We start from the raw sequence: 25645 nt of genomic DNA, 5'->3' as shown, positions 1-25645 counted from the left end.
GGGAGGTGGGAGGAATGGATAGCTGTTTAATAGGCACAGACTTTCAGTTTTGTAGATGAAAAGAGTTCTGAAGATGGATGGTGGTGATAGTTGCATAACAATGTGAATATAGTTAATGTCACTGAACTGTACACTTAAAAATGGTTAAGATGGTCAATTTTGTTATGTTTATTTTATACATTAAAAAAAAAAAAACGTGTAGATTAATGAGCTCTGTTCGCCAGATGGTCTGACTCAGGAAGGCAGGGGTGGAACCCTGGCATTTCTCTCTCGCCTTCACAGTCAAAGCCAAAATAAAATTTTGAGATTCATTAAGTAAAAGGAAGTAGCCTGGAAGAAGCAATAGAGGAATGACATGTTAGTGATACAATACCTAACTAAACCTTGATTGTTTTCAATTTTGGCTGGATGCTAATCTTTCTGGTAAGTAAAACTTTTATATTTTAGAAACTATTCTCACTTGTAGACAAGGTAAAAGCTTTTACCAACATAGTTATAATTCCAGAGAGAGGCAATTTTCATTTTAACTTCTCTTTTCTGACTACTCCGTCTTTCCTTTTTCTATTTCATCTTGACTTTCTTGCATTTCATTTTAAAGAAATAAAACTTAACTCCTCAAACTTTCTTAAAGCTTGATGGCTGGGGAAAAAAAATTCCAATAAATGGTATCATTTATTCAGGCTGAGTTTATACCTGTAACTTTCTTCAAATAAGAGAAACTACATTACTGGTAATCACATTGCCCTTGAAGTCATAGTCTCCACTACTGACTATAACAATCTTTTAGCATCAGTTGACAAATGTGTCAAGTGGATACATGATATCATGTAAGAGATAGTGGAAATTTTACCAATACATTCTAGATATGTGGTCTCAACTCTAAGGAAACAGAATTGAGATCATTTGGACTTATGAATGTAAAGTAAAAAAAAATACATATATTCGATAGATTTTTAGTTATTTGCCTATAAACCTTTTGAAAATAGTCACCCTCCTTTTACTTCCACTCGGAATATATACCTACTATATAGCTGGTTCATAGTGAGCGTTCAATAAATGTTTGTTGGATGAGTAAATATGGAGCATAGTCAACTAGGAAAAGCAGTAAGATATAGAAGAAACTCTTCTCTAGGACATAAAAATCAACAGATATTCTAACATAGAAGTGTAAGATTTCCAAATTTAATACCTACAGTATGAAAGAGGAGTGCTAGAAATAGTCCAGAGACACATTCCTTCTGAGCAATTATTTATACTTTAGTGGAGCAGAGTCTAAGTTGGCAACTAGATCAAAATTTGAAATTCTGTTGAGGTTTTTTGACAAATAAGGAAATGATTACTTACGCAATTAATACTTTCTTGTGAGAAAAGCAGGTTGTTGAGTTTGGTGAGTCCACATCTTGTTCTGCTCAGCCAGCAATGGCTTTTTGGTATAGGGAAATCCAATTCCTTGACTGACGCGTATCTTCTGTGATTGACAGAAATAGAGATTTCTGGACTTTCACTGGCAATGACAGCCACTCCTAACTTAACATTTATTACCTTTGCCACACTAAGTTGTCTAATACAGCTCCCTGTTATATCTCACTTTAAAGAGGGAATCTATCTCATTGGTTTCAACTTTGCAGGGGAACTATTCTTCTCTATTGCTATTTACTTAATGGTAGCTATTTAAAGAATTATCAGCTCAACCAGGGCTAGCTGTCCCTCTCTTTGTTGCAGAAATGTTCAAGTAATTCTTAATCTCATCTTATACCTGTGAACTTATTCCTAGCAAATAATAACACCTGGTATTGACTGTTTTCTACTGTGCACCATCAACACTTCACATGTAGTATCTAATGTAATGCTTTTTAACAACTCTAATAGTAGGCAGTAGGGTCACTGTTAATTTAGAGAGGAAGAACCTAAGGCCCAGAGTAGATAATTTGGGATGCCTAACATAATAAAACTTAAATGATGAAGTCAGGATTTGACAGTCACATGCCAAGCCATTGGACCATATTGCCCTTCAAATGAAACACTGAATACAGCCTTGTCAGCAATAAGCTGAAGCTGCAAGGAAACAGTGAACCTCCCTCATCATCCGCAGGTGCTGGAAGAAGTGCAGGGAGAGGGAGATGAGCCTCAGAACCAGCTGGTACCAACTCCTGGCCCTGACCGCAGTGTTGGAACTCCAGAAAAGTATCTATTATTTGCTTAATTCTTGCTCAGACATATGCAGACTAAGGATAAATTCCTTTCTCTTTCATGTCCACACTTTTCCAGAGAGATGAATAACTTAAGGTGTTAGTCCTATTTCAGAGACTAAGCTTGCCAGGGTGAAAAACCACCAGAGAAAAAGATCCTTTTGTTTCTATCTACTGGCCAGGCCTGAGCAATAAAACCTACAATCATGGATCCTATTGTCTCACTTACACGATAAAAATCTTTTTCTCCCCTCATGTGGGCCATTTCAGTTTTATTTCCCACCTCTGAGGCACAGAACACATTAATTCTCAATTATGCTTACTCAGGACTCCAATCTGCAGTCCTTACATAGACAAAACTGTAATGAGAAGCCTGAATAATTAGTTCCTTTGACATCACCCAGGCTGAGGGATTTATTTTGTTTGCTTGTTTGTTTATTTATTTTAAGGAAAACTTCTGGGATGCGGATTCAATGGGGTAGGCAGGATTAATGAGAGTGGAACTTTACCTTTCTAATCAGCCAGACTGGCCACTGCAGATGACTAAGAAAGAATCACAAGACCCTGGTACATCCAGTGAATGCTTCACAAAATGTTAAATAAGAATGACAACATCAACAAATAGCACTCTTATCTACATAGGATTATAACATGTTAGGAACAGAAAAGTTAATGTCTTTCAAAAGCACAGCATTAACAAGAAAAGATTTCTCAGTAGCAAAGCCAATTCAGTGGAGACTCTTAGTACAAAGTTTATCTGTCTTTCAACAGATACTAAGAATAATGTTAGCAACCAAAAAGTGATATTAACATGAAAACATGAGATGTAATGGATGTTGTGTTGTGCTGCCCAGTTCTGTCTTCAGGTAGTGCTGTCAGCAGGCAGCTCTTGGCACTCAGCCCAGTCCAAAAATTGCCCTTAGCGACAGCGCACCCTCTCCACCCAGGACCAGCTTGCATCCACTGCCTGGTCGATATGAGAATATGAAAGCCTAGCCTCCTTACTGCAAGGGGAGTTGACTGGAAAGAGCCATTTCAGCTGCTCTGAAGAGCTCCTCAAAGGGCAAGCTGAGACCTTTGTTGAGACTGCACTGAGTTCAGCTTTTCCTGCTACCCAGTCCTGCCTCCTTGCCTTCCACAAATGTTGATTCTAAGGGTCCCTACTCTCTAATGCAAGCTCTGCATGCTCATCACTGCCTCTGAGTTTGCTTCTCAGGGAAGCCAAATTCTAACACTAAGGAAATCAAATTCTTTGTTTCTAACATGTTATTAAAATATAAGTATTATAGGGGCACCTGGGTGGTTCAGTCAGTTGAGCATCTAACTCTTGATGTCAGCTCAGGTCATGATCCCAGGGTCTTGGGATCAAGCCCTGCATCAGGCTCTGTTCTGAGTGTGGAGCCTGCTTAAGATTCTCTCTCTCTCTCTCTCTCTCTCTCTCTCTCTCTCTCTCCCCCTTTGCCCCTCTCCCCCACTTACGCTCTCTCTCTCACTCTCCAAAATAAAAAAAAAAAAATACCCACAAAAAGAAAATGTAAGTATTTTGATAGGAAATAGGTTTCTACCCGTCATTTAATAACATATTAAGTATTTTTATTTTTTATTTTATTATTTTTTAATGTTTATTTCATTTTGAAAGAGAGACAGACAGAGTGTGAGCAAGAGAGGGGCAGAGAGAGAGGGAGACATAGGATCCAAAGCAGGCTCCAGGTTCTGAACTCTCAGCACAGAGCCCAAAGTGGGGCTCGAACTCATGAACTGAGATCATGACCTGAGCCGAAGTCAGAACTTAACCAACTGACCCACCCAGGCACCCTGTTCAGGTATTTTTTAAATCCCCTGGTACAGAATTACTTTCCTGTGGATAGAGGTCGAGCTAGTTGATTTACTGTGATAGAAAAACAATTAGGTGGGAGAAGCGCATTAGACGTAGACTACCAAACTGTCAAGTCCCCACACTTAGGAAGTTACACTGGGGATTGGGGAATGGAACTGGAAATACATGGGAGAGAGAGAAATTAGGAGTTTGCCATTCCCAACAGAATTCACACAGAAAGTTTCTTGTTGATGCCTAAAGCCGTTCAGCTTTCTAGAGGACCAATTTCCTCAAATGGCTCTGTCAAAGACATGGCATGAAGAAAATTTAGTAGGACAATCTGCCCCTCCCTTTGTCCTTAGTCCCTTCTGCTCTAGGTTTGGTCTCTCAGAATAATCTTTCCTCCCTAATCTTTTATTAGGCAATAGATACATGCTGAAGGTATTTGAATTTTAGTAGAGAATTCTACAGAAGGTGAAAACCTTTCAATTCAATGAATCTAAATCGCTGAGTTTCAGACACTGTGAGTAGAGGAAGAAAGGAAATTTGGGGGGTGGGGACAGCCTGGCCAGAGGCTAAGCCAGACACACTCCTAAAACACCTTTAATAGAGTCTTTAATTAATCATGTCTCATGCTGAGATTATTCATCTACCTCACTGTGACAACTCAGACTATAGTCTGCTTCACTATTAGTTTGGGTTTCAACAATTCATTCAACAATTATTGAGAAACTACCAAGTGCCAGAGAACCAGCAATAAATAAAACAGACAAGATCCCCACTTTCTATTGGGGGAGGACAGAGAAATGAACACAAATAAATATGATTTCAGATAATAAAAGAATAAAGCAAGGTTAAGATAGGGGACCACAGGGGTCATTTTTCCTTGAGGGGGCTAGGTCAGCAAAAATGTTTCCAAAGAGGTAATACATGAGCAGAGGCCTGAATGGTCATCATCAAACCATGTGAAGATTTAGGTGAAGAGCATTCTAGGCAAAGGCTGTGTTCCACAAACAGCAAAAATGATGTGTAGCAGGGACAGAGCAGATGAAGGGAGAATTAAAGAGGATTAGAATGGCAGAAAGGGGGCAGATCATGAAGAACTCTGAAGGCTAAACTCAAGAGTTTGAATATTTTTAATGTTTGTTTATTTTTGAGAGAGAGAGAGAGAGAGAGAGAGAGAGAGAGAGAGAGAGAAAGAGAGAATCCAAAGCAGGCTCTTTGCTGACAGCAGAGAACCGGATGTGGGGCTCGAATCCACAACACACGAGATCATGACCTGAGCCAAAGTCAGACACTTAAGCAACTGAGCCACCCATGAACCCCAAGAGTTTGAATTTTGTTTTAAATGTAATAGGAAACCACAAGACACCTTTTTGAGGAGGAAGAAATATGATATGGCATATGTTCCTGAGGATCTCTCCACAAGCTGTATGAAGAAAAGACTGTAAGGGAGCAAGAGTGAAGTCAGGGAACACACAGGAAGCCACAGCTGCAGAGCACATGAGGATTGAGAAAGGTAGTGACAAGTGGCTGGATCTAAAATGTATTCTAGAAAGAAAACTAGCGGGGCTCAATGGTGGATTCGATGTGAGGAGTGACAGAAAGGAAGGAACCAAAGAAAGCTGCCAAGCTGTCTTTGCCAGCACAACTGGACAAATGATACTATCAACTAAGAGGGGGATACTAAGAAGGGACAGATTTGGAAGCAAGGAAAGTCAAGATTTCCAGTTGGACCTGTTAAATTTGAGATGTCTGCATCTCAGTGGAGATCTCGAATAGGCAGTTACATATATGAGTTTATAGTTTAGAGGAGAAATTGGGGCTACAAGTCTAGATCAACATGATAAGGATACTTGAAACCCGTGGGCTGAGGGGTAGAGCCAAAGATGGGGAGAGATTTAGGACTAAGCTCTAAGGAACACTAATACTTGGAACTGTGGTTTACAACACTGGAATCAGCAGGAGAGCTTTAAATAAATATTGAACCTGGACCCACCCCTCAAAGATTCTTATTTAATTGGTCTGGGGTGCAGCATGAATATCAAGAGATTTAAAAGCTTCCTGTGATTCTAACATGCAGCTAAGGCTGAGAACCATTGATTTAAAAATTGGGAATAGGAAGTTAAATAAATCAGAATGACTAGAATGAACTGAAGCCGTCAGCAAGATAGGAAGAAAATCAAGTCTTGGAAGTGAAGGGACTATTCCAAGAGTGAAATGGTCAACTGTGTCAAATCCTGATGAGAAGTAAAACAAGAAAATGGGAGATAAGGGCAAGAAGGGTGGAGAAGACCTAAACACGATAAGGTTGTGAGTATGAATGAGGCCTACCTGGCAGAGATTAGAGAGACTGCAGAGTGTGGAAGTAGAGGCAGCTGCTGTCTCCTGAGTTCCCTTCACACCAGGGCCAGGACCACTCAAGTCCTGGGTTCATATCCCAAGACTCGAGTTGCCCCTTGTCCAGCAGTTCCTCTCAAGTTAACACCATCTCAACTACTTACTCATTAAGCCAGTCAACATTTACTCCACAAATTCATTTAAAACATGTTGAGCACTTGTATGTGTTAGTCATTGTTAGGTAGTGGGGACATCAAGTCAAATGAGGTACACTTCTTGCTTTCACAAGATTTTCTGTCTATTGAGGAGGGTCACAGATAATTACAACAAATAGTAACCTTGATTCAGCATCCACATTGTTAATCCACTTTCCATTCTCATTTCCACTAACCTAGTCTAGGCCTGAAAATGATCATGGTGTTCCATCCAGGCTCCCTGGATGCAGTCTCTCTCTTCTTGCTATTCTAGTTTAAATCTCACTTCCAAATTCCTCTTCCTAAAGCACACCGATGTTCATGTCATTCATTGGTTAAGGTAGCACTAATTGAGCACCTATGAAGTACAAAAAGAAATACACACTTGTCTCCTGTAACATAGGGCCAGTTTCTGTTTGAAAAATCCTAACTGGGTAATCTCAATTAGAAGGGACCTTAGCAGTTACCCAGTCAATGCATGAGTCCTTTCTATGAATCTATCCATAAATCATAAATAGATGGCTAGGTAAGAGCACATCCAGTGCGCACTTAAACACCCTCAAGGACGAAGAATTCACTTTTTAAAAAGGAGTTCAATACATGTTCAAGAAGTTGGAACTTTTTACAAGTTATTCCTTCAGTAGTGCTTCCTGCTTACCAGTTGGGGTGTAAGCTTCCTGGCTGGTATTCAAGGCTTGCTGTAATAGGGCTCTAAGGCTTCCTAGTCTTAGCTTCTGAAGTTCTTCAAATTTCCTTCCCCGAATGTGAAATATACATTTCACCTATTCCCACACATCAAATCCTTCAAGATCAGGTTCAAGTCCTACCTTCTCCACAAAACTACTGAGTCCCTCAGCTGATAAACAATCTTCCTCACCTGAGATCTCTCAGACTTATCTTTACCCTCCTTATGGTTTCCACTTTTGGTGATGGGGACACATGTTGTTTTTCATGCCTCACTGACAGGTGCATGGGAGATAGGCCCATCTGTTAGCCATCTCCTTCTCCACAGCGCCCAGCACAGTGACTTAAAAGTTTGCTTAGGCACATGTAGAATGAATGATGCAGCTATTCTCTGGATGTGTTTCCCATTTTGTGAAAAGGGGAAACTGTAATAGCTGTCATACTGACTCTAATATTCTGATTCCCAAATTTAAGGTATTAGGCACCTATTGCATGCCTGATGTTGTATGTTGCCCATTTCAAGACATGACTGTAGTTTAAACAGCATGGATGGATCTAGAAGGCATAATGCTAAGTGAAATAAGGTAGTCAAAGACAAATACTATATGATTTCTCTCATATGTGTAACTTAAGAAACAGAGCAAATGAACAAAGGGAAAAAAAGAGACAAAAAAATAAACACTAAATACAGAGAATTGATGGTTACCAGAGGGGAGGTGGGCAGGGGGATGGGTGAGACAGGTGAAGGGGTTATGAGTATACTTATCATGATGAACACTGAGTAATGTATAATATTGTTCATTCATTATACTGTCCACCTAATACTAACACTATATGTTAACTATATTGGAATTTAAAATAAATAAATTTTTAAAAAGACAATTCTGATGGGGGTCAGGGAAAACAATACACATAAAACAACTATCTTATAAACTGAATATAATAAAATGTCAGTTTTAAGAGAACAATGGAGCTCATAGAGAAAGGAGAAGTATGTGATCAACAGTAACCATGGAGGGGTAACAGGAAGACAATTAGTTGAACTGGGCTTTGAATCCCCATTTGATAGAGATGGTAGGTTCCAGGCATTTTAGGGCTGAAACAGGCAGAGTCAGGGACACTAGAGGGAGCCAAGGCTTAGATGTGGAGAGAAAGCATCCTTGGCTCAGTCAGCCTTGGTTCACAGATTCTGAAGTATTTGCTTAGTAGGCTGAGAAAAATACTCTTTATCACACACCCAAATGCTTCCATTAAACAATATTCAAAATTAAAACTATTTTGTGTCTATTTTCAGTTTTTACTGGTGTTAAGCCTCTTTTGAGGAGAAAAATAATAAGTACTTATTCGCTGTGCATTTCATGTCATTTTTGCCAGTGAATATCTCCTGAATCTTAACTATGAGCTTATCTAAGACATTTAACAACCCCTAATAGGGTCTTGAGAGTGGAAGTAGAGAAAGCTCAGGTGGGACCCTGGTCCAATGACCTTCCTTACCTCTCAGACTGGCCGGAGCGGGGCTGTTCTGTGACTACAGGTTCTCAGAGCTCTGGGTGGTCACATCAGGCCAGGGGTCTAGAATTTGCAGCCTCCACTCTCAAATATCAGGCCTCTGGCACCTATTGTGACACTAAGGTCTCCCCTTTAGCCTTTACACTTGGTCCAAATCTACAAAAAGTCCTAAGCAAAGATTGTTTGAAAGTACTTGGAAGTTCTGGGCCAACAGTGTGAGCTCAGTCTGGCAGCATCAGCACAGTCAGTGCTTGCTTGATGGATGGGTGGTTAAGACCAAGGCCCCATCATCCATGAGTAGATGGTAAGAGTGAGGAATAGCTGGAAGGTAGGAGAAAGCATATTGGGCACAGCCCTGATTTATTGCTCTATCTCAGATAGGGTGACATTAGACAATGTGAAACCGCACATCTACCAAAGGATTAGAACTGGACCATATATTTTGCTGTGTATAAATGTTTACTTGTACTAAATTTTGGGACACAGGAACTTAAAAAATAAAAAGTGAAAAGGATAAGGGCACTTGGGTGGCTCAGTCGGTTAAGAGTCTGACTCTTGGTTGCGGCTCAGGTCATGGTCTTGAGGTTTTGTGAGTCCAAGCCCCACATTGGGCTATGTGCTGGCAGGGTGGAGCCTGCTTGGGATTCTGTCTCCCCCTGTCTCCCTGCCCCTCATTCATTCCTCCTGTCTGTCTGCCTCTCTTTCAAAATAAGTAAAGTAATTAAAAACAATTTTTTAAAGGGAAAATGATATCACAACTCTAAAGCAATAGTGAATTAGAATTGGTCATACCTAAGGGAGAGGAAGCCTCAAGGCCAGAAGGGAAGACACCCTGGGAACCCTGGCCTGGAGGGTCTTCTGACATACCCACTCTTTGTGCCACCAGACAGAAGCTTAAGGAATCAGAAGGCATGAGGTCCTCACCAGCCACCAGAGTCTCCAAGAGGCTCCCTTTTCATCCACATGCCATTTTCAGAACTCCTCTTGATGTGGCTTTTACCCAGTTTCCAGTTAAGGTGAGGGCAGGAAGCTGAAGACCCAGGTCTAGAGGGAATAATGGAGAGGAAATTGTGGGGGCAGGCTTTTATGTTAAGAGGAGAGGTGCATTATCCAGCATCTCTGTGCTGCCCCCATCCCATGCTGCTGTCCTGGCATCCCGATGCTTCTTTCCCTTCCCCTAATTGCAAAGGGAATGAGGAAAGAGAGACAAAAGAAGCAAGCAGATGTGGAGGATGAAGTACTTTCTTCTACCACAGGAGATGCCCGGTGAGGAGGATGCTGCATGAACAGAAGCAAGAAAGAGGCTGAAACTGCTACTCCTTGAGGCAGGATGCAGGGGAGTGGGGGGGTGGTGCAGAGCCAAGTTCCAGGGAGGGTCAGGAAAAATGAGCAATAACGTCCTGGTTTGGGCAAAGGACATGTCTGTGCAGGGAGGAAGGCTGTGAAGGGCCACCGGACAGAAGAGTGAGGGGGGGGGGCAGGGGGCTGAGTAGCAGAGAGGGCTCAGAAAACTCTTTCTTATGCAGTCTGAATTTGCTTAACCTCCTCCAGCTTTTCCCAGAAATAGCCTGGCTTCCTTCCATGGGAAATGCAAACCCTAGAGGCAGAGAGTTGGGCAGTACTCTGTTCTGTCTCCAGGGAAACCTTTTGAACCCCATGATAACCAGGGCCAGACCCAAGGTGGGATGCTCAGTGTGCTCCCCGTGTGGGTGGTGGGGAGCTGGGCCCACAGGCATGCCTTGGTCTAGCATTCTGGGGCTGGAACAGGATAGGGACCAAGCCTAGCCAACTGCTAAAGGTTAAAGTGGGACTGCAATCTTCCCTGCACTTGGGAGAGCGGGGGAGTGAAACAGACATGAGAGAAAAAAGAGACAGACGTCTTCATGGGCAAGGAGCTGAGAGAGTCACATTCTAGTGGATGAAAGTGTGCCTTTCAGCAAACCGTCAGGGGGTCCAGCATGGATGGTAACCACCATCACAGTTGTCTCAGCTGACTCCTGTAGGCTGGTTTTGAGTGAGACGAAAAGCTTGGTGAAGGCCAACATACATTCACACTTTATACCCTTCCCCATTCCCACATCAAATCCTTCATCAAGTTCAGGTGACCCATTACCTCCCTCACCTGGCATCCCTCAGACTCATTTTTACCTTCCTTATGGATTCCACTTGTGGTGATTAGGCCACACATCCTCTTTTTCATGCATCACTGACAGGTGCATGGGAACTGGATCCATCTCTGTCTCCTCCACAGAGCCCAGCACAGTGACTTGAAAGTTTCATGAGACACTTGTAGAACGAATAAAGCAGCAATTCTCTAAATCTGCCTCCTATTCTGTTAAAGGAGGGAAGTTTCTACAAGCTCTTATTTTCTGATTCCCAGTTTAGATTAAGCATTAGACGCCAGCTACGTGTCTGCTGTGTATCTCTCTCTTCAAAGAAGACACAAATGTAATCTTGTTGTGGTCGCACAACATACAAGGAATAATTATATTATGAGGCTGAATATAAGAAAAAGCCAAACTGTAAATTACAAGAGGAGCTCAGAGGAGAGAGAGGCCTGTGTGGTCCAGCGAGAACTTAAGGGCTAACACAGAGTAGTTAGTTGAATTAATCTCAGACTATGGTGGCTTTGTATGGGTTGGCAGCCCACAGATGTTGCAGCCCTTGCCCTTGACACCCTCTCACATCCCACAGAGCTCTTCACCACTGCTTTTATCACTGAATAATCTAGACGCGAGGCAGGAGCTAGAAGCGGTCCCTCGCAGAATATGACACCATCTGCGTGGCTGTCCAGGCTTCTCGCTGGTCTGCAGTCATTATTGTGGAGGATCTGGGATTTCTGCTACCCAGACCTTGGAAAAACTGAGGTGTGGGGTGGGTAGGAAGCCTCCTTGACCTTCTTCTTCTCAGCTAAGAGGGAGTGAGCTTCACTGTAGCACTTTCTACATAGATCTTGCCCTGATCATCCAGGATGGAGGCTTTCAACTTCTTTTGAGCTGTCCATACCTTTACTCTTGCCACAACATGTGGGGTACTGAACTGAGCACACGGGCTGGTGTTGTGATGGTGGCATGCTTTATGGCTTCCCACAGAGCCTCACTACATCTCCTACCACTGCTACCACTTTTCCTCCCTGTGTGTACATTTATGTCTCTAGTCCCTAGCAAAGAGCCTGGCATGCAGAAGACATCCTATAAATGATGCTAAATCCTGAGGGAGACACTTGGCAGATGAATGACAATAGCTAATGCAGCCTTAAAGCTATGGTATGACACAATGAAAAAAAATTTTCTCTATCTCATTTTACAACAGTAAATCTGAAACCCCATCTTTCAGAAAACATTGTCTCCACTGTGATGCCCACGTCAATGATCCTGCTTATCAAATTCTGTTGAGCCGGTGTGGAAGGAGCAGCTCTCTGTAATCTATTTACCTTAAGGAGCTAGTCACGTGCTCAGCTCACAGCCCGTTTATCAGGATGAAGGATGCTCTCTGGAGAGAGAAGACAGCAGGACAGGCCGAGCTCAGATGACAGTCTGCCCTGTGGAGATTGACTTTAATGAAGCACAGAATAAACAGGAAGATTAAGAGGGTGCAAAAATCAGTGACACGTTTTGAGTTCACCTCTACGTAGGAAATGAAAGGTTCTCTGTACAGCTGAGAACTGTCTCTGGGTTATAGATGGGGGCATCTGTTTGGTCACTAATGATCCCATGCTGCCTAAGTCAGCCTCTGTGTAAGGAAAGAAAAGTTTTCTCTTAACTTACAGACCCACCTTTGTGCGATTTTAAATTTACCCACAGTGTGATGGGATTTAGACTGAGTAGAAAGATGGAATTATTAAAGGGTTTAAGAAATTATTTAATAGACGACAATGTTAGCCCGATAAACAGGGACTAAGTATTTTTAATATTGCTTTTTTATACAGTCCTTCCATTTCGTGCTGAGAAATTGTGCCAACTTAGAGGTTTATGACTCAAGGATGTGATCATCCTGAAGGGATGGCTCGCCCTATGGAAGGGCTAAATTCTTGGAATAACACAAAAACAAAAACTTTGTCTTCCTCGTAAAACAGTGCCATTTCCATAGGCCTTAGTGGCATCCTGACATTGTATTGTATATCGTTTCAGTTCCTCAATTCATATGATATTTTTTTCAATAAATAGTTTACAAAACAGCCAGAGGACATAGTCTAGAATTCACACCCATCTTTTTGAGATGATGGTTTTATTATTTAGAGGATCAAAATGAGAATCTTATTCCATTGCCATTTCTCTTTTGAAAACATAGATGTTACTAAGGGTAGGAGCAAAGTATTGCTTTGATATTATTCTTTCTTTCTTTTTTTTAATTAATTTATTTATTTTGAGAAGAGAGAAAGAACAAGCACTGTGATCAGGGGAAGGGCAGAGAGAGAGGTAGAGAATCCTAAGCAGACCCCGCGTTGTCAGCGCAGAGCCTGGCACAGGGCTGAATCTCATGAACCATGAGATCATGACCTGAGTAAAATCAAGAGTCACTCACGGAGTATCTGACTTTGGGCGTCTGACTTTGACTTGGGTCATGATCTCGCAGTTCGTTAGGTCGAGTCCCATGTCAGGCTCTGTGCTGACAACTCAGAGCCTGGAGCCTGCTTTGGATTCTGTGTGTCCCCCTCTCTCTCTCTGTTCCTCCCCTGTTCACGCTCTCTCTCTCTCTCTCTCTCTCAAAAATGAATAAACAGTAAAAAAAAAAAAAAGAGTCATTAACTTAACCAACTGAGCCACCCAGGCGCCCCAATATATCCCTTATTTTTTAATCAAACCATGAGAGCTGGCCTGCGTCATGCGTATTGAATATGTTCACTGGGCTGAATGTAATCATGTTGATGGTATTGTTAACGCTTACACCAGTAGATGGCACTCTGGTTCAAACTGAAACTAAGCTTCCAGTTGTCCCGCAGTAACCTATATTGAGCTCTGTGAGGAAGACATTGTACTAGTCAGCCAGGATGTACCCAAGTAAAAATGTGTGGCAACACAGAAGTACCTCAAAATCACATTTGCAAACTTCTTTAGGAAAGTGGATGTGTACCAGGATATAGAGTGATCAGAATGCTATAATTAGAGGGATTAGCTGAGAATTCTTTTGTGGAAGAGCTTCCTTACGTAGAGTGTTTTTGAATGGGTGGAAGGGACAGGAGGCAGCAAGCAGCAGACATGCCAGGTGGGAAGAGTGGCCTGTAGAGGTCAAAGAAGTGGTGTGAAAAATATGAGACATTTGGGGTCTATTGTGAGAAAGTTATCTGATGCAGACTTAAAGTCACTAGCTAATTTTCATATCATGGGAAGAAAGCCATGAGACAAGGCTTGGGGGTGGGGGGGGGGGAGGTTGCCAAGAGCAAGAGAAACACTCACCTTTGCAAAAATAAACAGGCAACTAAAACATGCCCAGCCAAAGTTATGTATTGTATTGGATTTTCACTTTTGATTGTTTATCACAGTAAATAAGATTCAAATCAGCTAGCTAAGCCAATATCTTCAACTTCTGGTTTTATATACATGTAATAACTAATGTTTATATTTTATATTAAGTAATCCTGGAATTGGGAGAACTTGTACTAGTAAACGTTGAGTTTTCCACCTACATATAGAACTCCGTGTGTCTCCAGCATGTCCAAAGAGCCATCCGTTAGACGGTAATTTTTTTTAATCTTCTTAATTTCCTAACTTTCGCCATCTCTTTCTGCAAATTTTTGTATCGTTTCTTTATTTTGCCTAAGCTTAGGATAACAAGAAGGTCAGAGTATGAAGAGAGAAATGTATTTGTGATTGGGATTTAGCTTGTATTTATTTTTAGAGCATTTGAGGCAATGGAGGAATCTTAATTGGCATTGTACTTTCTAATGCAAATTCATGGTTAAAGCAGGAAGGAGGTGTTTTAAATAATTCAGCAGAAACTGCACCAAACCAACAGTTAGTTAAAATCTCTTTCAGTTCTCAAGTATAGAAAACCATTAATGGGAACTATGTTGTTTAATCTACAGAAAGTGTTTTCCATTCACCATATGTTACCAGGACTATAACTAAAATAGTAATTCATTATGAGGATGAGTCTTTAAAATGCTGTGCTGAGGCCCTGGGTTCTGGAACCACTGGCTGGGTCAGCACTTTGTGGTTTTAAACAGGGATATGCCTTGGGTAAGAGAAAGAGAATGCGGTTCATTAATTCTTGATGTGCTTTAAACACAGAAACACTGTACTTTTTTCTATTTCTTAGATGGGGAAAACCATCCTTAAACAAATAGGCTAAATACTCTGATTGGTTAGTTCTCCTCAAAACTAGTAATGTCTCCCTCTCAGTGTGAGTGAATGGATGCTCCCGACAAGCTGTCATTGGGACAGGGGCTTGCAGTTTGCTTAAGAGAGAGGTTTCCATGTGGTCCCTGCTATGGTCACCATTCTAATCAATAGAACCAGTTTGCAAGAGGACTAGGTGAAGTTAAGCATGCAGTCTGGTGGCAAAGAGTAGAGGAAACGTAGCTGTCATGCTGGAGGTCATGACCTAACCCTTGTTAGCCTGCTGCTCTCTCTGGCTCAGACAGTCTCGGTCTGAGTTTCTCAGTATTTTTGCCATTGCACTGCTGGTGTGCTGGCCTTGGGATCTGAAGATAGTCCTTGGGCCATATTCCTTGACACGAAAATGCATGTCCTGTTCAAGAAAGTTGTGTGACTGGAGGGAGGTGTGGAGCCGAGTCAAGTGGGCTGAGTGGAAAAAACTAACCTAGAAAAATAGGGAGAAAGAGTGTTTCATTGAGAAGGGCCTTGAACACCGAGGACTTGGGTCTTTTAGAAGAACGTTTGGGTTGGAGGCCACACACACACTCTTACATTTAGTCCCAGTCGTTTATGACATATTTTCCAAAGCAGTTGCAACTTAAATTTTTTATTTCCAACCATAAGCCATGAAAAGAATCTTATAGCCCCTAAAATATTCATGTTATTGCTGCTGCATGTTCATGCTGGAATTTGAGGGCTTGCCTTCAGCTATACCTTAGCATAAAAGAAATCGTAGTAAAAATAATTGGCATAAAGCCATCAACTTGCTCATTTGCTCTCTTTCACTGTAAGACAATAAAGGAATTAAATGATGTCTCATTTGGCTTTACACATTTGCATACTTAAATGTTTGGATACTTCCCTGCTAAGTAAATTGAGTCTGATCAGACAAGCTAGGAGTGAGTGAATACTTAGAATTTTCAAATGGATTAATTCTTTCTGACTGCGGATTACTAGTAATATTTTTAACTATTATACTGTATCAATGACATATTGTTTAATGGATGAAGCAGGCTAACAAAGCTGTATGCTACTTGTGAGGAAAAAATTACATACTCACCACATATGGGTTTTTTTTCTAGATACATGTAATATGGTAATACACACACAAAGACACACACACATACAAAAACCAGTATATCACTATCTGTGAATACAAATTAAGTCATTTTAACATTTAAATGGTCAAACTACAATGGCCCTGAGCCCTTTCCTGCTTGATTATCCAGTCTTTTTAAAGAGTCCCCTTCCCAAAATATTTCTAAGGGTCCCAGGGTAGTTCACATGCATTAAAAAATATTAGTGTCAGGCCCAATGACTCCATTAATGTGAAACCCCCATCTATAATTCTGGTAAACTTGAGATTTACTCACACAAATTAAGAACTATGAAAAAAAAAGTGATTCCAATATAATTACTTATTCCTGCCAAACACAGCAGTGAGCTCTCTTGTTTTGTTCAGGAAAATAGTGATTTGGGGGTGATAGTAAAGTGTTCTCTCTTCTTTGTGTTTTCCACCATCCAAGATGTCCTAAAGCAAAGCAGTTTGGTGACCAAGTGTTATAGTTCATGAAAAGTATGCACACACACACACACACACACTCTCCCACTCTCACGTACATACACACATTACCTTTCTGTGGGTTATCAGCCATCCACTGGGCCTAAACTGGAGCAACTTTCTTTAATTTTCCTTCCACCAGAAGGAGGCATTCAGCCAAACCTCAAGCATTTTCTTCCTTCATTCTCTGCTTCCACTCTTCTTACAACTGTAAATAAAATACATGTCTCTATAAGAATAAGTTATCAGCATAATATAACCATATTGGACACAGAAGGGAAAAAAATTCCCTCCCCCACCACCCAGCTCATGCCCAATCTTTTATTGACACTCATTCTACTCTGGATTAGGAAATTTTAAGTCCATATAGCCGACTTTTGTTCAGATTTTTAAAAAATCAAATATGAAAAAGATTTAATAACAAAACTGAGAGTTTGGGTCTATCCACCTATCTATCATGTACCTATGATCTTTAAGAGAGAATATACTACTTCTTTTTCAAGCACATATGAAACATTTCTACCAATAAGCAATGTAATAGGAAACAGAGAAAGCCACAAGAAATTCCAAAGAATCAAGTGATATATTACCTGACAGTATGCAATAAAATTAGTATAGAAAGAAATCAGTAACAAGAAAAAAAATTTTTTAATGTACATGCCTGGAAACTAAAAAATACACAAACCCTTTGGTTAAAAAGGAAACTTAGGAGCACCTGGCTGGCTCAGCCAGAAAAGCATGTGACTCTTGATCGCAGGGTGGTGAGTTCAAGCCCCCACTTTGGGTGTAGGGATTACTTAAATAAACTTAAAAAAAAAAAAAGGAAATTAAAAAAAAAAAAAAGAGAGAGAGGCAAACCATAAAACAGACTCTTAACTATAGAGAACAAACTGAGGGTTGCCAGAGGGGAGGTGGGTAAGGGGATGAACTAAATGAGTGATGGGTATTGAGGAGGGCACTTGTGATAAGCACTGGGTGTTGTATGTAAGTGACGAATCACTAAATTATACTCCTGAAACTAATATTACACTACCTGTTAATTAAGTGGAATTAAATTTTTTTAACGTTTATTCATTTTTTGAGAAACAGATAGAAACAGAGCATGAGCGGGGAAGGGTTAGAGAGAGAGGGAGACACAGAATGCGAAGCAGGCTCCAGGCTCTGAGCTGACAGAGCCCTAACGCAGGGCTTGAACTCACAAACTGCGAGATCATGATATGAGCCGAAGTTGGACGCTCAACCGACTGAGCCACCCAGGTGCCCCAATTAAGTGGAATTTAAATAAAAACTTGAAACAACAACAAAAAATAAAACTTAAAATTAAATGGTATTAAAAATATACCAGTCAAAATCACTACTTAGAAGGAAATTTATAGATTTAAAAAACATACCAGAAAACAAGAAAGACTTAACTAATGAGCTAAATGCTCACCTCAGCAAGTTGAAAATGAACAACAGAGAAAGCCCAAAGAAATATGAAGGAAAGAAGTCATAAACATGATAAATCAATAAAATACTGAAAAATAACAACACTCCAAACTAGAGAAATTTAGCTAACGCAAGACCTGAAATTTTTTTCAGATCAATAAAATAGACAAGCTTCAGGCAAGAATGATAAGGAGGGAAAAGATGAGAGAGAGAAATTGCAAATAAGCAAAACACAGAAAGAAATTAGAAATTTGAAATTACACAGATGCATGTATACACACACCAATGTATCTGAACACTTAAGTGTCTACAAAAGTATACAAACACCAGGGGCGCCTGGGTGGCTCAGTCAGTTAAGGGTCCCACTTCGGCTCAGGTCATGATCTCGTGGTTTGTGAGTTTGAGCCCCACACTGGGCTCTGTGCTGACAGCTCAGAGCCTGGAGCCTCCTTCAGGTTCTGTGTCTCCCTCTCTCTCTGCCCCTCCCCTGCTCACACTCTGTCTCTCTCTGTCTTTCAATAATAAATAAAGGTTAAAAAAAAGTATACAAACGCCAAAACGATGCAAGATGAAATCTAAAATGTAAATAGACTAGTCAAAGCAGAAAAATAATAAGAGAATTCACCTTTGCATAAAAAGAATAAAAATTCTCCAACCCCAGACAATTATATAAGTAAATTCTACCAAATTCTTAGAAATATATATGATTTCTCCCATATGCAAGTTGTTACAGAAAATAGAAAAAGTGAGAAAGTTACCTAACTCACTTTATGAAGTCTGTATAACCTGGATTCCCGTACAAAATATAGTAGTAGAAGAAAATTATACCCATTTCATATGTGGAAATGAATGTAAAATCTAAAAAAAAAAATCTAACTGAACCTACCAGTGTTTTTAAAAAATAAAATAATAAAATAAAATTTATCCCAGGATGAAGAATGGTTTTATAACAGAAAATCTGTCCATGTAAATCATCATATTAATGAGCTAAAAAGGAAAAAATTACATAACCATCCCAGAGAAGCTTAAAAAGAATTTGAAAAAACTGAACAACTATTTGTAATATAAAAATATAAACTCTCAAATAACTAAAAACAGAAGGGAACTTCTGGAATGTATTAAAGGCTCTACATTGCCACCCACAGCAAACACCACACTTATAAGGGAAACTTTAAATGCAGCCATTTTGAAATAAAAAAACCAGGCAAGAGAACAGTCATCACCACTCTTTTGGAAGTCCTGGCCAATGTAATGACACAGAAAAAGAAACTGGAAGTGAAAGTATGGTAAAGGAAAAGACTTTACTGTATCACTATTTGCTGCAACATGATTACCTACATGGAAAACTTTCAGAATTAACAGCCTATCAGAATAAGAGAGCTAGTGTTTTCATTACACTAACAGTCTTTTCTTAATTTTTTAATATTTATTTATTTTTGAGAGAGAGAGAGAGAGAGAGAGAGAGTGCAAGTGGGGGAGGAGCAGAGAGAGAGGGAGACACAGAATCTGAAGCAGGCTCCAGGCTCTGAGCTGTCAGCACAGAGCCCTACATGGGACTCAAACTCACGAACCTGTGAGATCATGACCTGAGCTGAAGTTGGATGGTCAACCGACTGAGCCACCCAGGAGCCCCTCATTACACTAACAATTAAAGAGAAAATATAATTTGAAAACAACATCACTCACAGAAACAGCAATTATATAAAGTCTAAGAATGAAATAATAAAGTATGCATAAGACTTCTATGGAGAAAAATCTAAAGCTTTATATCTTTAAAAGGGTAAAAAAGAAAGAATCTGAATAAAGAACTGACTAAAGATTTTTTATGTTAATGGATGAAATGACTTACTTGTTTTCAAGTAACAGTTCTCCCCAAATGAATCCATAAACGCAAAGGACACTTACCCTATTAGAAATAAGAGCTATCATAAAGCATTGTGCTAATGCTGTAGAAATAGGCAAACAGAACAATGGAACAAAACAGAGTCCTCCAAATATACCCACTGACATATGGGTACTTGATAAATGAAAAAGGTGATATCTCATGTCAGTGGGAAGAAGTAGATTCTTTAGTAGATGGAGTCGGGTAACTTTCTTGACATTTGGAGAAAAACAAATGTAGATCCTTTACACCATACACACCATACACAAAAGTGAACTTCAGATCAACGAGTCCTAAATATAAAAGATTAAAATTATACAGCCAAGGGGCACCTGGGTTGGCTCAGTTAAGCGTCCATCTCATGATTTTGGCTCAGTTCATAATCTCATGGTTTATGAGTTCAAGCCCCATGTTCAGCTCTGTGCTAACAGTGCAGAGCCTGCTTGGGATTCTCTCTCTCTCCCACTCCCTGCCTCTCCCCCATGCGCTCTCTTTCTCTCTCAAAAATAAATAAACAAACTAGAGTATTTTTCTATTCAATGGAGAATGCTATGGATACAATTAACAAGTGACACCTTGGGAAAAGATGTTTGCAATGATTAAACAAACCAAGAGGTTAATATCCCTTGGAATTAATATCACAAGGAATACTTACAAATAAATAAGAAGAGAAAGAAAGCCTAGCAGAACAAAAAAGAATACAAATGAGGAGTTCACATAAAGGGAAATCTGAACAGTTATAAGACCATTGAAGAGATACTCAACCACATTAGCAGTCAGAGAAATAGATATTAAAATGAGATGCCATATGATGTACACAAATTTGGTAAAAATTATAAAGTCAGAAAATACGTTTGGTGAGAATGAAGGGACACGTACTTTCATGTACTATGAGTGGAAGCGTAAACTGTATAGCTATTCTTAAGAGCAATCTGCCAATAATTGGTAAGCCAAAGATTTCTAAACTCATATTCACAACCCTAGTCTTCATTACATATCCTAAAGAAATTCCTACCCAGATAGATCCATAAGGGGACATATATGAGGATGTTTATTGCCGTGCTGTCTTTTCTAGAGAGCAGTCAACCTTGAATTGTTCAACTTCAGGGGAAAGGATCAGAAAATGTGACTAGATTCTGTGGGATATTACGCACCAGTAGGAAGCAATAAATTAAATACACATAGAGCCACAATATAGATCATAAAACATGGTGTTGAATGAAAAAAAGTTACACCACAATACCCTTTGTGTGAATTAACACATACATGTACAAAAGAGCACAGCATATGTTATAGGCATACAAAAACATCTGAGGACATCTGCCAAATCCATCAGAGTGGATGCCTCTGTGGGGAGGAAGGAATGAGTGCGCAGGGATCATGACTGAAGGGGAAAAATGAAATAAAATAAAAATAAAATATAATGAAATAAATGAGGGGCTATGTTGACCCATGTCAACAACAAGGGTGCCATGAAACAGAAATGTGATTAACTCAGCCTCTGGCACCTGATGGTGCACGTCACAAGCAGATCCTAGAAAGGAAGAAAGGGAGAGTATAAAGCACTGACCTTGCCTGATACAAACCTGTACTGCCTCATAGCTGAAAGGTGTCAGGAATTCCTCAACCTCCCCATAACTTACAAAATAAAGAAAGGACCCAAGGTCCTCAGCAATACATTCAAATCTTCTCATCATCTGACCCTTGCCTCCTTTAACCTAGTTGAAATTTTCTATCCACTTGTCCCCTACAAAGGCACTAGACTGTTTCATTCTCCTGGGTCTTTGCACCTGCTACTGCCACTGCTTGGATGTTTCCCCCCACCCCCCACACTTGTCTAGTTGCAAACTCATCCTCATTCAACATGGCCCCCTCTACAAACACCTTCCTTGGCCTTTCTCATCCTTCATCTGCTCTTCCCCTAAACATACATCAATCAGGACACTCATCACATGGCATTGCAATTACTTGTCCACATATCTCTCTTCTGATTAGATCACAAGTCTCTTGAGGACATGCTTCTGTCTTGTTTTGGCACCCAGAACATGCCTAGAACACACAACCTTCCAATAACTATTAATTGAATAAATGAGAGCATGCTCAGTCATGAGAATTTATAGAGATTTTAAGTGAGTGTCCATCTTTGTGTCTAGGGAAGTTCTTAATGAAGTGCTGGGAAAACACCAATATGTAGTGTTGCAGAGACTGGAGCAGTGAGAGGGGAAGGATTGTGAAGCTAAAGATCTGAGGAATTCCAAGTTAAATCAATGATCCTGCTGCCCCCGCCCCTCCTTTTTGCAGAATTGATCCCTACCATTATAAATAGCAGCGGGCCCTGCATCAGGAGCTACACTTCCTTGCATCTCTGACCTGTTGACTCCCCCATAGTGGAGTGCTGCTGTGATTGCCATTAGCATTTTTCCCCTGATGAGACAAGACACAGAAACTTAAAACTGTAGGGAAAAACCAAGTACATGGTTAAGTAAGCCGTTTGAAGAATTGCGGGGTGGATGCAAGCTGGGCTTATGCATTGGGCATATGGAAGCTGTGGTTGCACTCACTCCTCATCTCAGAACTTACCCAAGACATGTGGATTCAGGCAAGTCACCATTTTGAAACATATTCACAAATTTGCTTAAGAACTAATCCTGACGTAAGTTCCTGCAGCTGCTTTTGGAATATACCCTCGTTGAGTTCCAGCTAGAATTTAGATCTGCTATCTATTTTGCAGATTTGTGAGAAGGATTAAATTGGACAATATTTATAAAGCTTCTTTCTGTTTCCTGGTGCACAGTGAGTACTTGGCAAGTTAGACTGCTCCTCAAACGCTGCCCATGAAAAACTAAATGTATTAATGGGAAAAAATTATTTGAAGCAACAAGTGCCTTATAGATTCTGATTATATTTCTTTACATGCTCTCCCTCTCCCTCCCATCCTGCCACCTTCCCTTAGTCTTGCAACTTTATTCTCATCAAACTTAAACTTGATATTCTGATATGCATGTTTTGAGCTGCCTCATTGTTTAGATTAAGCAGGTATGACTTCTGGGACTCTGGTCTTTCAGTGTAGCTTCCATTCCCAACTGCCCTTCTTTTGATATTATCTCCATTAGAATCAGTCAAGTCCCAGGCTACCCAAACCCTCACCTTAGACTTTAAAGATAGTGGCTTGCGGAGCCAACATATTTACACCCATTAGGTGAGCATCACATTAGCAGTACCATTGCCCAGGCCAGGGATCCAGAAGTACATCCTAATGAGGATTAAGGAAATAGCAGACAGGAAAGGGAGGTTAGGAAAGGTGTCCCTGGGCCAAGCACAGAGAACCAGAAGAGGGCATAGACCAGTAGAGGAAATGCCAAATGGGCATAGGATGGCACCAAAGATACACTATCCATTTCTCAGAGTTATTTCTTGTCTTCCACAGTATTCATTCTTAGTATGGAATTCTTACCTGGGCAATCTTTGTCTATAATTTTTTCTTCTCCTTGGTCTACTTCCTCATTTTCATAAATTGTCTCCCTAACACGTTTTCACCTCTATGTGTCAGTCTTTACCATGAAACTCACCCTTCTCCCCACCTCAACAATCTCTCCATGTAAAGTTAGACTTCTTGGGCCAAAGGTCAGTCACATTATATTTACATAAGCATAGGGGATATCAAGAACATCAGGAAACACAGTACAGATGTCTGAAACTACACTATGATAGGCCCAGCAGCTGTGGTCATTTGAACCCTCTCATGGGGAAGTAAGAAATCAAAATCCATAAACCAATCTTCAGGCAATACCATTGAGTTTGTCCACAAAGAATAGACATCAGTGGAGTAAGATTCAGCATTAGTGAGCTTGGTCCTGAATCTAATTATTTTCTGATATGAATTTGTTGTGGGAAATAGAACAACTGGTACTGACTTTTAAAGAGTTCTGAACCTATTTATTATTTGACCTCAATAAGACCATGAAGCTTATTGTTCTATGGTAAGACTTAGAATATGGTAGAGAAAGAATAAAGGTCAGGGGGAAAAAAACTGATCCCTCTGACTCTAAGGGATAGTGAGAAGAAGAGGACAGGCACAGTAGCCTCCAGAGTTCTTAGTTTTTTTCTCTCTTCTCGGGGCAAAGTTTTAAGGCAGGGGAACACCAACTAAACTGAGGAACAGACACTTTGGGGAAGCAAAGAAAGAGACTAGAGCCTTTGTTCCCCTGTGTCCTGGCTCTGAGAGGGGGTCTTGAGGCTTACCTTGGCATCAGTGAGGTGACTTCACAACAAGGCTTGTAGTGGACCCCTCAGACCTGGGTTCCAGATGGAGCCACTTGGAGCCTAAGGATACAAGGCGCAGGGTCTACATGAGTGAGAGTGAGGGGAGGTCAAGTCAGCCAAGGAACCTCTAGCCTAGGAGTCAGAAAATTATTGCCTATGGGTCAAATCCAGCCCAGTCTCCCATTTTATAAATAAAATAAACACCCATTTGTTTACATGCTGTCTGTGGCTGCTTTTGAGCTGCAGAGTTGGACTGCAACAGAAACTATAGGGTCCACAAAGCCTAAAGTATTTACTACCTGGCTTTTCATTGAACAAGTTTGTCAACCCCTGTCCCAAGCCTTATGAAAGGCTTTTCAGGACAAGCTGTAATAAAGCCAATAAGAGATGGTGCTTTGGAGCTCAGAGGAATCAGAGGCTACCAAGCAAATCCAAGGAGCTGGAGTCCCTTCTTTAGTCATGAGAACACACAGCATAAGCCCCTTCTTCTATTCACTCAGAAGCTATCCTGGAGAGAAGCTGAAAAAGGGACTGAAGACTGAACTGAGAAATTCAAGAGGCTGACGTTTTTACCTAGAGAGACTGAATATTATCTAAATGGATAGCTCTATTATTTCAGTAGGTTGGCCTGAATATAGTTTCTCCAACATGAAAGGGCTGAAATTCATGAGGAAGTCTGAATCAAGAAATTACATTTCCTCTCAACATCTCAAAATGTGAGCTCTACAATCCACCTACTGATTTATAGATTATGAGCCCTAATGAAAACCTTAAACCTCTTCTCTCATTGTGCAGAGAAGGAAAGACTGTCCCTGAAAGACCATGTTCCTCATATAGAGGATGAACTGACACTGGAATCCAAGTTCCCTGATCCAATGGTTCCAAATACCAAATTTTCAGAGGGATTATTAGTGCTACATGTTCATGGTCTTTGTAGGAAAAAGCACAGTCAAACATCAAAAAATGAAGGCAGTTTGATAAAGAAACTGTTTAGAAAGGTGTGACAACGGTTTAGGTATGCCACAAGGGAGAGTCTGTGTGCCAGGGCCAGCAGTAGTGGGGAGCTCTTCCCATCCAAGGGTAGGACAAGGGAGGGGGCTACTCTGAGAGGGAGTAGCTTAGGAGACAAACACCAACAAGAGTGGAGGGATGCAGCTAGCTCAAAGTAACCCATTTGGGAAAAATCTAGAGAAGTAAGCTTCCTGATTTCACTTTCTTTCTACTCTTTCTTCGTCCTGTTTTTCCATTAGCTGAATCCAGAGTACATAGAAGTTCAAAAAATTAACCTCTCAAGATAAAAAGAAGGGTCGATATAGTATCTAGAAGAGAAAATGGAAAAATTGGGTACCGTCAGATAAAATAGTCATATAAAACATCGTCTGGAAGCATTCATGGCTTGTGGTAGGTGCTCAAATATTTTTTGAATGAATGAATTGATGAATTAATTAATTTTACTGTTGAT

General features: G+C 40.5%; 1 long non-coding RNA gene across 1 annotated transcript; it reads right to left on the bottom strand.

Moving 5' to 3' along the window:
* Window positions 1-144: 144 nt before the first annotated feature.
* On the bottom strand, window positions 145-24244 carry LOC123582971. Its single transcript, XR_006704677.1, has 6 exons — window positions 24163-24244; window positions 16683-16818; window positions 12166-12224; window positions 9657-9776; window positions 1345-1468; window positions 145-330 (listed from the first exon to the last, which is right to left on the bottom strand). It is a non-coding gene; the product is annotated as an uncharacterized LOC123582971 (long non-coding RNA).
* Between the last annotated feature and the right edge of the window lie 1401 nt (window positions 24245-25645).

Source organism: Leopardus geoffroyi, chromosome B3 (genome assembly GCF_018350155.1).
Source record: "Leopardus geoffroyi isolate Oge1 chromosome B3, O.geoffroyi_Oge1_pat1.0, whole genome shotgun sequence".
Lineage (NCBI taxonomy): Eukaryota > Metazoa > Chordata > Mammalia > Carnivora > Felidae > Leopardus > Leopardus geoffroyi.
This window is presented reverse-complemented; position numbering and strand designations above follow the sequence as displayed.